The sequence below is a fragment of the Cryptomeria japonica genome, chromosome 10 (assembly GCF_030272615.1).
Source record: "Cryptomeria japonica chromosome 10, Sugi_1.0, whole genome shotgun sequence".
Lineage (NCBI taxonomy): Eukaryota > Viridiplantae > Streptophyta > Pinopsida > Cupressales > Cupressaceae > Cryptomeria > Cryptomeria japonica.
Window position 1 is genome coordinate 761,285,757 of NC_081414.1, and position 13,941 is coordinate 761,299,697.

The 13,941-nt window shown below is 36.7% G+C and overlaps 1 protein-coding gene across 1 annotated transcript in view; it reads right to left on the reverse strand.

The window, feature by feature from the left end:
- The window catches only part of LOC131030720 (apyrase 2), a 50,563-nt gene that overhangs the window by 18,735 nt on the left and 17,887 nt on the right, over positions 1-13,941 (reverse strand). The gene's annotated exons all lie outside the window — the stretch shown is intronic.

Sequence of the window (13,941 nt, forward strand, 5' to 3'; positions counted from 1 at the left end):
AAGTGATGACTCATTTCTTATGAAGAGGCGTGACTTTCCACAATTGAAGATATGCTAGAGCAGATCAATTCAATTGAGAAGTGGGAATTTTAGGAATCATCCATAAGAAATAAAAGGAATTCAGATCAGCAACTCAGAAGATAAATCCATGAAGGTTCAATGGCATCAAGGGAGGATCAGATTAGATTGAATATAAGATATCAACATTCAGGCAAAACAGCAGACTTGTGAATTAACAAGTATTTTGTATGCAATGTGGATAAATGTTATTACACATCTATACTCTTTAATATATCTTTGATCAAGATATTACTAAGCTTTGCCAATCTACTATGTTTCTTTAACTAATAAATTTATCTATTCCTTGTCTCCACACACAATCATATATGGAATGGAAGGAAATATGACAGTTCCCTCGAATTAAGTAGGCCACTCAAAGTGGATGGAATTGTCGTAGTTGGATGTTCCTGCCATTTGTGGGCCAAGTCGGATGCTCTGCACTCTTGGGCATTTAATTGGGTTGAACAGTCTTCGGGCACCCTTTCATGATTTTCCTCTCCAAACTATACTATGGTTGGTTATAGGGAATGAGCTAGGGTTTAGGTTCTAGTAGCAAACTTATTTGTCATTTCATATGAACATTAACTTTAGAATGCTATTGGTAAAATGAATTATATTGTTGGAATTGTTAATTTTGGGCAAAAATAGGCCAATCCCAATTTGGGGGCATTACAATTGGTATCAGAGCATTAATCATGCCAACCTACAAGATAAACCTACTTAACTGCCATACAATTAGGGTTAACTATTCAACCCCTCCTTAAGTGAATCAAAGAATAAAATCAAATAGGCCAACATTGAACTTCTATAGGTCTGTGCCTTTCAAATGTATATTGCATGCCTTACATGTATTCATGTGTATACTTAATGTTTTATGTGCATTGTGTATGCTTCATGCCTTGCATGTATTAATGTGTATGCTTCATGCCTTATACCTTATGTGTATTCATGTGAATGATTTGTGTGTATACTTCATACTTTACATGTATGCTTCATGCCTTGCATGTAATCATGTGTATACTTTATGCCTTATGCCTTGCATGTATTCATGTGTACGATTCATGCCTTACGTGCATTCATGTGTAAGATTTTGTCATGCACCTATCATGACGCTTACACTTGCACACTTAGGACAAAATTGTCATGGACACAAGACATCACAATTTTATCAAAAACCCCACTTTCGGACTAAGCAGAAAAAAATGGATGAACTGGTTGATGATAATTATGAGGAACAGATTTACTAAGGAATGTTCTCCATGAGACCCCGTGAGATGACAACAAGGGCAGCAATCTTACAAAAAAAGATAGTAATACTCAGTTAATATGTTAATTAATGTCTGACTGATATATCCATTGATTAGTTCCCAGATTGATGTATTAACTAATCACCAATTAGGTGTGAATAAACCAAGGAGCCGCTCGGTTACGAAAGGATGGGATACATGAGATATGGAGACGTCTTTTGAGGCGAGGGTTGTAACTTTATGAATGGGCAGACATGACTCTTCACCAACGAGGGAGAAGATATATATACAACAGTCTATCCCTCCAAGGAGGAGGGAAGCATCCAACTTGGCATTGGATAGTACATAAAACACTCAGAAGATTGATTGAACATTACAGTTTTGGTACGAGTCTCATATGCATAATATACTCAATAGTACACTGATATACATAAACCTCTGCATGCTAATAATTACAATGCACTGCTGTTACAATTATATATTATATCTGATTCATGATTTTTCTGCAGTTTACAGAGTATATGTAGAATGTCTATTAATACCGGATCTTTCATATGTTTTGAATGTTCTCAATCATGGTAGAGGTAATAAGGATTAAAAGAGGATTATGGTGATGAGGCACTCACCTAGGTACGCCACCTCAAGATGGGAACCTGATAGTCCCATGAGGCCAAGGGGATACAGAGGGTACTGCCTTTGGGCTTAGGAAGGATGGGTTTCCAGGGCACCCTGTTGTAACCTCATCCCCCTATCATGGTGAATCAACACAAGAAGTCCAATCATAGGGAGAGGGAAATGATTAGCAACATGAGGGGGAACAGAAAGTGGACACCTCACTGGGTAGACCACCTCATATGGATGGCATGGGCCACATGATGCCAAGAGGGATGGTATATCCACTCTTGGGCCTAGGACAGAGGATCCGAGACACCCCATCAAAGTCACTTTCTCCCATGCTCTCCTATGGTTGAGCCTTCCAAACATATTTAAATGCTTTAAGATTAGACTGATAAATCTGCCATTGATCTAATTATGATAATTTGCTTATTCAAGTTATTGTTGTAAATGGTTTCTAATTTGTTTGCAGGGTTTCAATCAGGTGAAAGGTATTTTCTAACCCCGCTTGTTTGTTTGGAAATTGGAAATTAGGGCATTCCCAATTAGGGGACATTACAGCTTCATGCTTTATGCCTTATGTGTATTCATGTGTATGATTCATGCCTTACGTGTGTGCTTCATGCTTTATGCCTTACATGTATTCATGTGTATGATTCATGCCTTACATGTATTCATGTGTATGCTTCATGCTTTGCGCCTTACATATATTTGTGTGTATGATTCATGCCTTGTGCATTCATGAGTATACGTCATGCTTTACCTGTTTGCTTCATACTGAATGTGTTTCAGCATGTTACTCCATGTGCATTTTATGTGTACCTTTCCCAAGTATGCTTTGTGTCTTGTATGTATGCTTCATATCCTACGTGTTTGCCCCATGTTTGTTGTGTTTTCAGCATGATTACTTCATGGATGTATGTGCCTTCCTAATGTATACAATATGTCTCAAATAGGCTTTGCGTCATATGTTGAACAAAGTTTATTCCATGAATGTTTTTATGAGTACTTACAAATATTTCAAGAGCCATATTATTGCAATCAAATTAAAAATGGGGTGCATGTTTTAGATTATCAAGACCCTTCTTTCTGCATGTCTCACAACCCCATATACAATGTTGGTAAGACACTAGTAAAAACAACATAGGGATTGTTGATCACAACAATGCCATGAAGATCTATAAGGTGTATGCCAAAGGTTGGGAAGGAAGAATGTATGAGAATATAGATGCTCAAACACCATAAAGTGAGGGTGTAAGAACTTAATGAGTATAGTTGATTTGCCTATAAACTGAGAAAGGACAAGTGTTGAGATTAATAACCACTCACAATATCCTTGACTGACAATAAGGCACTAAGTCATAAAATCATGTGAGGAGCAGTCTATAATAACAGTACCATCTTCTAGGGCACCCCTATGACAAGTTTACAACACAAGAAATCGTAGTACTCTTTTGAAATCCACCTGATTGAAACCTTATTACCCAAAATTCAAATACATAGCGCAGTAAGCTTATAGAATTTATTGTCATATAAAGCATATAGGGAAGTTATTGGGCATTTCCAAACTCTTGTAGTGCAAGGTTCCTAATGCAATCTGGATCTCTTCTTCATAGCCAGACATCTCAGTATCAAAGTTAAATGGTAATTCAGTCATGTCCTAGATATCAACATGACATTCAATAAGTATCAAACATTCTATATATAGAAAATATTGACATCAAGTTTTCACAGCATCTTCTAGACCTAATAGGATCAAACTTCTTTCTTAAATAATGCAACCCCTCACCAATTGTCATATGATCTCTTAACTATTGACTTCGAAATAATCATACAACAACTTATCATGAACAGCATGTAACGCATTAAAGCATCATTTAGGGTTTCCTCAAAATTACTGTTACAGTCACAAGTTGTACTTAATAACTCTTTGTACCAAAAGCTCTTCTATTCTCTACCTTCAAACAGTAATTATCATTTCACAAACTGCTTATCACACATTGTGAAACATCACTAAAACCATATTCAAAAATTGTACAGAGCATGATTGAACATAATAATCTGTCACTACGTCAAGCTTCCTTACAAATGTTATACAGACAATCTCATAACATTTTTACCCTCTCAAACAATCGTGTTAGGGTAATACTACCATACAAACAATGAGATTCAGTGAACTAATTCCTGGTCTCCATCTTATAATGTATAGTTAGCATGATCATTCCACAATTAAGGTCATAGATGTGTGGCATGCTTCTAGTCCTCATCTTAATATGTGGAAAGCTTGCCCTTGCTTTGACCCAAAGAGATATCCATGACAAATGACCTTGTTCCGAAAGATGAGAGAAAACTTATCTTAAACTGCCTTAGTTAAGTTAATCAAATTGACAACTTATGATAATATCAGAGTAGCACAGCGGAAGTGAATTGTGTGATAGATTTTGTAAAAAGGAAAACTACAAATTTCAAAAACCCAAGCCCTTTCATAATGGGAATTGTCTTGAACACTTACCCCATGATCATTGCTTGAGGACAAGCGATTTCAGGAAAGGCAGACTGACATGTCCCCTCTTTGAGATTAAGGACTTAATCCAACCGCCCATGGAACTTGCATATTTTACACAAGGGATACAAAGCATACACGAAAAGGATGATGAGTTCATGCATTAACTAAAGTGATGAATAAAGCTATACAAACTAATATCAAAGGAAATGTAGTCATACAAGCATGCTAATATCAAAGATATTGATTTCTTCATAAAACAGAAATGAGCAGGCAGCGATTTATTACCAAAGGCAGCAATTAAGTAATTTTATTAATTAGCCGATAGGCATATTGCGTGGGGTTTTTACTAAAACCTGTCTCACGCCAGTATATGGTATTTTTCTACTGGTTTACGGTTTAATTATCTGAAGTCATCAGAAAACAAGGTTAGAATATCTCTCTTTTGCCCGCTAAACTCCACAAAACACTCTGGGAAAATAAACTGGGAAATAGTATGCAGATTTCCAATCAAATCAAATTTCCTATAGATAAGAAATCAAATCAAATCTTGCAATCAAATCAAATCTTTAGCGATCAATACTTTAATTTAAAATTCTTGTCTATAGCTCAAGAATCCCATATAGATTTGCTTTTATCTTATTAGTTGATAGATTGAAGCAGCATATAAACAGAGATTAGTTTGGTTTAATCTGAAGATGGAAGCACAACACAGCTTTGAAGGCTGTGGTGGAGCACCTTCACACAACGCTCTGAAATCTGGATTCATGGCTAAGCTGCTTGCCTAAGAGAAGCATGAGGGCACTGAGAATGCGATTGGCCATCACTCACTATATGTACATTTTGTTCATGTTGTTGAGATGAAAGTATGCGTGTGGCCTCCCCATTAATTTTATATCTATCTGCTTTTGTAACGATCAAACAAATTTGTTTCCTTTCTTTTTTGGGTTTCATTTTTAGACCACCACCATGACAAGAATGGGTTCATCTTTTCCAGTAGTGGGGTAGTCGTACAGGTACTCACTGGTCCCAACTGGGTTCTTAATCTGCACCACCATATTTACATCTGTAAATCATTTTCGACTTGCCTAAACATTATATATCAAGGCCGCATAGTCTACAACATGGCTGCCACACATACTTGTCATTCCCTGCAAACATTCCCACCACATTTTCCTATTACTTTTGTTGCAACATGATCTGCTTGACTTCTGCCAACCTTTCAATCTTTAGTTTTTAGGTTTATTACACTGCAGTCGCTACAAACCCTGGTAAAGCAGATCCAACTCAGAAAATTAAAACGAGGTGGAACCTTCCAAGTCCAGGCATTACGGTGTGAAGGAAGAGGATTCCACAACACACATAAATTTTTTGTCATCATCTATGAATTAATATTTACCAATTTTAGGATCCAGATGAATGAAGGACGAATCTTCTGGCTTACTTTGCTCTCTTGTTTCCACGCCCTTAGAAATTGAAATTGCTTCTTCACATAATCAATTTTACATGGAATCTTCATTTGTATTTGCAAATCTTATGACTTCACACCGACAGATTACGAAATTCATAGTCCAGGTACATTTTGTTTGTCGAGGCAAACCAGTCAAATGCATAGCAATTCAATCTGCAAAAGATGTGTTTGCTTTATTGAGTTCAGAACCATAATATTACATATTTATTTTAATTGACTGTTTGATTACAATTTGTTGTCACCCTTCAGTGAAATTTTGTGGATTATACAAAGGTTTGATATGATGAGATATTACTTGTTTTTTTTTTGGTAAAAAGGTTCTTGAGCACATGATGTTTTTGATAGTCAAAGGGTTAGCACTTTCATTTTGTGTAGTTGATTTCGAGTGAATTTCTCATTGCATGACAGCATTAGTGGAAGATATATCTGCAATTATTGTTGGTGGGGGAAGTATCTCAGCATGACATAAAAATCAAGATAGTATAGCAACAATCAATATATCATGACAATAATATAGCAACAATAAATATGTCATGACAACCGTATAACATCAACAAAATTAATTGACTGCGGTAGAACATCAATATAAAGGAATAAGACTAATCATGACAACAATGACAATAGTATAAGGACAATCTACATTAAATCTATTAACATAAGATGGACAATGGCATGCTAAATTCGCCTCTAAAGTAATATGAGTAGGGTGACTAATATGACTTTACTATATGTGAGAAGTATGCATACCCAATGGTCTTTGGCTGGTGGATGGATGAGCGAAGTAATAGATTAATTTGTTTGCAAAATATATTCAAGGTGGATGGTTCTATTCTAAACAATTCCCAAAAAAGTAACATAAGCTTCACCTATTCCTATATGTGCTATGTAACTTGCAAGCACATTTCATTTGCTCTAGCATCAAGCCTAATTTTAAATATTTAGGATCTTATGACTTGCAATATATGGTAATTTTATATGGCAAGATTTTATTTTCTAATATAACACACACACACACATATCTTCTAGAATTTTAAAATAGAAAGGATGGAAAACTCATATAAGAACATCCATATTTTATGTCTTTCTCATCTTCACTATAGTAAATATCATGGTGGATGTTTTTAAAAAGTCTAAATCTAAATAAATTGTATAATTAATTATATTGTTTTGTACTTTTTATCTGTTCAAACAATTCCTTTATGGTTTCAAATATCAATAGGGAAATTTTATGAGTCATCCCTACAAGATTATGTAGGTGATATTCCAAGGATTGAAGTTTAAACTAAACTGTTTTGTCTTCATTATTCTTTTGATCTTCTTTTGTGCCCTCTCATTCTAAGCTTAGAGTTAAAACTAAAAGCAAAGTGTGAAAACATGACAACTCAAGCCCCACCATTAACAATTAGGATCTCAAATAACTAGCCCTAAAAAAATATTATATGAATTTTAAAATTTAATTTCAAAATTGTATATACAAAAAATGTTATTTTATATGTAAAATGTTGTACATTAAACATCTTCTATGCATATATCAAATTGTGCTCTCTAAAATATTAACTCATATATAATACTCTATCGGCGTAACCCTTGCACCTCCCTTGGGTGCAAGTGCTAGTAATAAACACTAATAAGATCTGACTCAATAAATATAATTAGCAGCGATCAAAACAGTAATTATAATTACTTTAGGACAACAACTAGACATTGTTTAGAGCAGACACATACATATAGTATGGCCAGCGACTGTGATTAGTAAAAAAAAGATTATGATGGCAGCATAAATGCAATGAATTGTATAGCCACTATATTCATGTTAAAGGCGGCGCTAATATAAAGAACAGCAAAGACAGTGATCGGTTTAAAGATAAGTTATAAACTAAAGGTGATGTCCTTTGAAAGGGTTGTCACTCTTCAAAGAGATGCCTCTCTTCATGGAGGCTTGAGGATATAAAAAGAGATCAAGTGGGGAGGAATACAGGGGAAGGAATTCAGAAATTCATTGAGTGACAACTAATAAATAGAAATCAGATTATCAATCATCAGTCAGCAATGAAAAGTGACGACTCATTTCTTAAGAAGAGGTGTGACTTCCCACAATTGAAGATATAATCATATACTAGAGAAGATCAATTCAATTAAGAAGGGGGAATTTTAGGAATCATCCATAAGAAAGAAAAGGAATTCAGATCAGCGACTCGGAAGATAAATCCATGAAGGATCAATGGCATCAAGGAAGGATCAGGTCAGATTGGATAAGATATTGACATTCAGGCAAAATAGCAGACTTGTGAATTAACAAGTATTTGGTATGCATTGTGGATAAACCTTTTGCTTCTAGTGCTCTCTTTCATCCTGATGATGGATCACGGAGTGTGATCCGAAACATTGATTCAAAAACTCGCACACAATCAATTCCAAAAGTTTGCTCACAAATGAATTCTATGGATTGCGGAAATCTCATATCATCGACATCTATAATCTTTAATATATCTTTGACCAAGATATTAATAAGTTTTGTCAATCTATTATCTTTCTTTAATTTATCTATTCCTTATCCCCACAAGCAACCATACGTGGAATGAAAGGAAATATGTTAGGGAGAGGCAGTAGACTGGTTCCCTCAAATTAAGTAGATCACCCCAAGTGGATGGAATTGTCTTAGTTGGATGTTCTTGCCATTTGGGGGCCAAGGGGCAAGTAGAGTGGTTCCCTCAAATTAAGTAGATCACCCCAAGTGGATGGAATTGTCTTAGTTGGATATTCTTGCCATTTGGGGGCCAAGGGGCGAGTTGTCTTAGTTGGATATTCCGCGCTCTTGGACTTAATTGGGTTGAACAATCTCTGGGCGCCCTTTCATGGTTTTCCTATCCAAACTCTACTATGGTTGGTTATGTGGAATAAGCTAGGGTTTAGGTTCTAGTAACAAACTTATTTATCATTTCATATGAACATTAACTTTAGAATGCTATTGGTAAAATGAATTATAATGTTGGAATTGTTAATTTTGAGCGAAAACAGATCTATCCTAAATTGGGGACATTACAAGTTTTTATTATTAAAATATTCGATGTTGTGATATATTAAACAATGGAGACAAAGTCTCCTTATATAGATTTACAAAGACGATGTTTCTAAAAGAAACAATCATGAACTAAAACCAGAAATATAAACTACCTAAGCAAACTAAACAACTAGATGACCATACCGAGCAAAAAAAAAAAAAAACAAGATGACCATTAAAGAAACAATACATTATTCTAACACCCTCCCTTAATGGTCATTGTAAAAACCAACCGAGAGAAAAACAAAGAAGGTTGCCCCCTTCTGCTCAGAACGTTTTGCAACAAGAGCCTGCCACTAACCCTCCCAGAATCTGCAAAACTTCTGGATATCTCCACAAATCAAAAATCATCACAAATCGTCCAACTTGATGTTGGGTAAAAAATGTTGTTTGTAACTAGGGCTATATATGGGTTCGGATTGCCTTAAGGCAACATCCGAACCCTTTTAGGTCTGGCCCTATCCTAAAGGGTGACGTGACCCCAAGTCTATGCCCAGCCCTATTCTTCACGCTATCCTAAATACACACGCCACAATAATATATATTGGTGCCAAAATTTAAAGGAGGCGGACTTGCAAATAAGAGTTAAAGGTGCATATAAATGAAAGACACTTTGCAAGTCAAACACACTCATTCAATTGCAAGTAAAGCGAATTAGCTCTGCCTGATAAGGTGCGAATTCACAAGGAGGAGTGCGAAATTATTCAGACTTGTGCGAAATTGTCCAAGAGGACTGTTGTGACGTTTTCACACATCGCCCCATTGCAAATGGGGACCCATGTTTTTTTTGCTTTTTAGGGTTTGTTTTCTAGGTCTTTTAGGGTTTTGTTAGTTAGCCTTTGTATTTTGAGTGTCGCCCAGGGGATCACATGGATAGCAAGTCCGGCTTGAGTGATGCCCTAGTCCTGAAATTTGGCTAAGTCTGGAATGTCCTGATCCTGAATTTGACTAAGTCTGGAAACTAAAAAAACCTCCAAAAACTAGATTTTGCAATATAACTCCTAGAGGTCTGAAACCACTCTCAAACATCCTGAAAGTATATATGGAATATAACTTAAAGTATAAGTGTCACTTATACTTAAATGTTATATTCCATAAAAATTATCCTGATAGAGAGTGCGAAAAGTCAAATTTCGCTCGTGTCCTTCTCCAAGGGTCCAGAGCGAAAAGCGCTCCTGTCCCTCTCCAAGGGACCAAGGTGAATCGCTCGTGTCCCTCACCAAGGGTCCAGAGCGAAAATGCTTAGTTGAGCCATTCCTGACCTTGTTTGGACGAATCGAGACATCAAAGGCATGGTGAAGGACGAAATGAGCATGATAGAGCATCCAGACTTGATCAAAAACAATGAAATGATGAAGTTTTTTGCCTAGAGGGTCAATTTCGCTCCTGTCCCTCACTGAAGGACCAGAGCGAAATTCTTCATAAGGTACGATCTGGGCAAAGATCAAGCAAGTTTTATGTTTGAAGGCAAGAAAGGAGATGAATTGAACCCATTGAAGATAAATTGAAGATTATGAAACATCAACAAGGGACCCAAATGCCCAAGTTCGCTCCTGTCCCTCAGGCAGGGACCAGAGCGATTTTTGTCTAAGACAAATTTCTTGCTAAATTACAATCAAACCCAAGGCATGGATGAATGGAATGGAACATTACGAGACCGTTGAAGATAAATTTGGAAGCTGGCGAAGTGTGATGGAGACTACGAGTACAAATTCGCTCTTGTCCCTCTCCAAGGGACCAGGGCGATATCTTAGTTATGTTGCCTTTTCCTCCAAATTCAAGACACTTCAAGGCGAAGTACAAGGTGGTGAAGACATTTTAAGACATCTCCATCAAGCGCAAAGTATCAAAAATTGCCAAAGATGAAGGATTTGCACCAAGACATCTAATTCGCTCCTGTCCCTCAGGAAGGGACCAGAGCGATATTTCCATAAAGGCATAGATTTCAAAAGTTAAGCAAGTGTCAAGCGACCAAGGGGATCAAAAAGACTACGTTTTACACGATGAGGACAATTGCAAGTTGGAGAACGCAAGCATGAACCCAAAGACTTGAAGTTCGCTCCTGTCCCTCTCCAAGGGCCCAGAGCGATGTTTATTATATTAGCCAAATCCCTCAAAAATCACGTAAGGTCAAGGTTTTGCAAGGTCGTATGAGGTCCAAGGCATGATTAGAAGGTGATATACAAAGACTTCAAACGTTAAAAGATCCTTAAATTGAACACAGAAGCTATATCGCTCCTGTCCCTCTCCAAGGGACCAGGGCGATTTGTATGGGATCCTTCATTTTCCTTCAAGTTCATGCCAAGTCAGGGTTTTTCGGGGTCACACAAGGTATAAGGTGTCATTTGAAGATGATATGCAAGAGTTTTGAACGTCAAAGTGTTACCAATTTGTGCAAGGAACTTATATCGCTCCTGTCCTTTGGACAAGGACCAAAGCGATTTTTATTAAAACACTTATGTTCCGTCAAAACCAAGACAAAGGCAAGGATAGGCAACGTCAAAGATGCTATTAGGAAGATGATGAACGTAGAGTTAAGATCAAGAACGAAGTAATTTGAGCCAAGACACATGGATCGCTCCTGTCCCTCTCCAAGGGACAAGGGCGATGATCCTTTCAATGTCTAAACGCCTTGTAGAATTCAAGTGGAACGAAAGGGGAACGAAAGAATAGCATTGTTTGTCCATCACAACAAAGATTAAAGTTCGAAGTCACAAAGATTAAGGAGAAATTATGAGGATCGCTCCTGTCCCTCTCCAAGGGACCAGGGCGATAATACATCCAAGGCACCCATTCACACATGCAAGTCGATCTAGCTCGAAGGACTCAACGAACATGGCAAATCCAACGTAGAGATGAAGACCTGGGACGTAAAAATTGCAAGAATCAAGACAAAAGTGATGAATCGCTCCTGTCCCTCAGTCAGGGACCAGGGCGATGAGGTTTGAATCTTCCCATTTTTTCAATTTTGGCGTTCAAACAAGTTTTTTTTGAATTTATTTTAAATGCTAAAATTCGATATGTTTTGAAAATTCAATTAAATGGCATTTAAATATTGCACTTAATATTAATTAATTGTTTTTGCCTTCTAAAAAAATCGAAATTGTTAAATCAAAAAACGTTGGCAAATAATAATTAATTATTTTAATTAAAATTGAATGAAGCGCTTGGTATTTTAAAGGTCGGCTTTGTTATTTGTTTTAAAATCGTTCAAATTGCCTTATTAATTACCAAGTCGGCCTTAATGAATTGATGGTGTAAGCGCTTATATAAGGAGGGTGAAAGATTTCATTTTTACATCACCATTTTATCATTCAAATGCGATTAAAGGGAGAAGTGCGAAGTTGTATTCAAAGGAGCGAATTTCAAAGGGAAGGTGCAAGCATTATCAAAGGAGTTCGAGTTTCAAGTTAGGCGAACTTGCCAAGGACATTGAAGAACACATCAAGAACATATCAAAGGTGGTGAAGTTGCTATTTTGAAGGAGAGATCACGTTGAAGACTATATAACATTAATTTTGCCTAGGCAAATTCCTTGTTTTGCATTCTAGAGTTAGCTCTCAAGTGAGGTATGGCGATATGGATTTATTGTTTTGATTTTGATCGTTGATCGTCATAGCTTAACTTTTGAATTTTGAAATTTTGAATTCCAGTAGCCCAATCGTTTTTTAGGAAATAATAACTCAAGGATTTATTATGAGGTTTCCTAAAATTAATTTAATCTATGTTATATATTGCAAAATCATGTTTCTAATTTTGAAATGTTGTGTAGGCATCAAATGGAGATCTCATCAAGGAAAATCAAGCCGGATCAAGGACGGTCTTCGCCAGGACGATCAAGCCAGGACAGGGGCGACCTTTTCCAATCCAGCGTTCCAAGGCGAGGTACATCATCTTCCTGCACATCAAGGACACAAGGAGTTAGAACAAGGGCTCGTTGAAGAAGCAAATAATTCCAGATGAATTAATTAAAGATAGCCTCTCAACGACATCAAATTGAATATCTAGCAAGCTACAAGTGTCAGATGAGGTGGCATCCCAGTCATCACTCCTCCAATCAGTGTGGTCCACCTCAGCATGCCCAGATTCAATGTACTTAACTCATGGAAGGTGGCACAAACTCCGATGTACCTACTCCGGCTATCCATTGGTCGATTTTTCTAGAAGGGACATGTGTCCAAGCAATACAATTTTGTCATTGGTCAAGCATTAAATGTTATGTAATGGTTGTAACAAACCCTAATTAGGGTTTTCATTGTAAAATCTTGGCCATTGATCTTGAATTGATCTAAGCCATCAAATTGTATTGTGGGCACTATATAAGCCCAGGCATTTCATTTGTAAAAGCTAATTAGCAATAGCTAGAGAGTTAGAAGATAGAAAGTAGTTAGAAGGTGATTAGAATAGCAATTAGAGTAGAATAGGAGGACAAGGCAAGAAATTGTTGCCATTGATTGTAAACAAACTCCATTTTCATTGAAGTAATGGTGAAATATGTCGTTTTCTTGCAATTTGCATGGTTTCTTGTTGAGTCTTCAATCCTAGATGGTAGATGATTAGATGAATGGAGGAAATGTGATTGATTGATGGTGGAATTCGTATATCCATACTACTAGCAGTTTGTTGATTGCAGACTTGCCTTGTGTAGTCAACTGGAATCGTTCAGTTTAAGCTCAATTTCAATTTGTCGCCTCTTCATTGATATGCATCAACTTGGATGGTATCTATGCCTGCGGTGATGATTTGAACATCATAAAGCTTCCCTTAGAAGATCGCACTAGCCTTGTGTAGATGTTCCATTGATGTCAAAACAAGATCTAGTTGAAGTTTCATCAAAAATCAAGTCATTGCTCCTACATTCTTAGTATTAGGATTAGATCCTCTCTTCGCCCTTATCCTTTTTTCATTTTTTTCAAATCCAAGTTAGTAAGAGCCTGTGTCCAGCAAAACAGATCGGAAGTTCAATCATCACATGTAAGTCCCC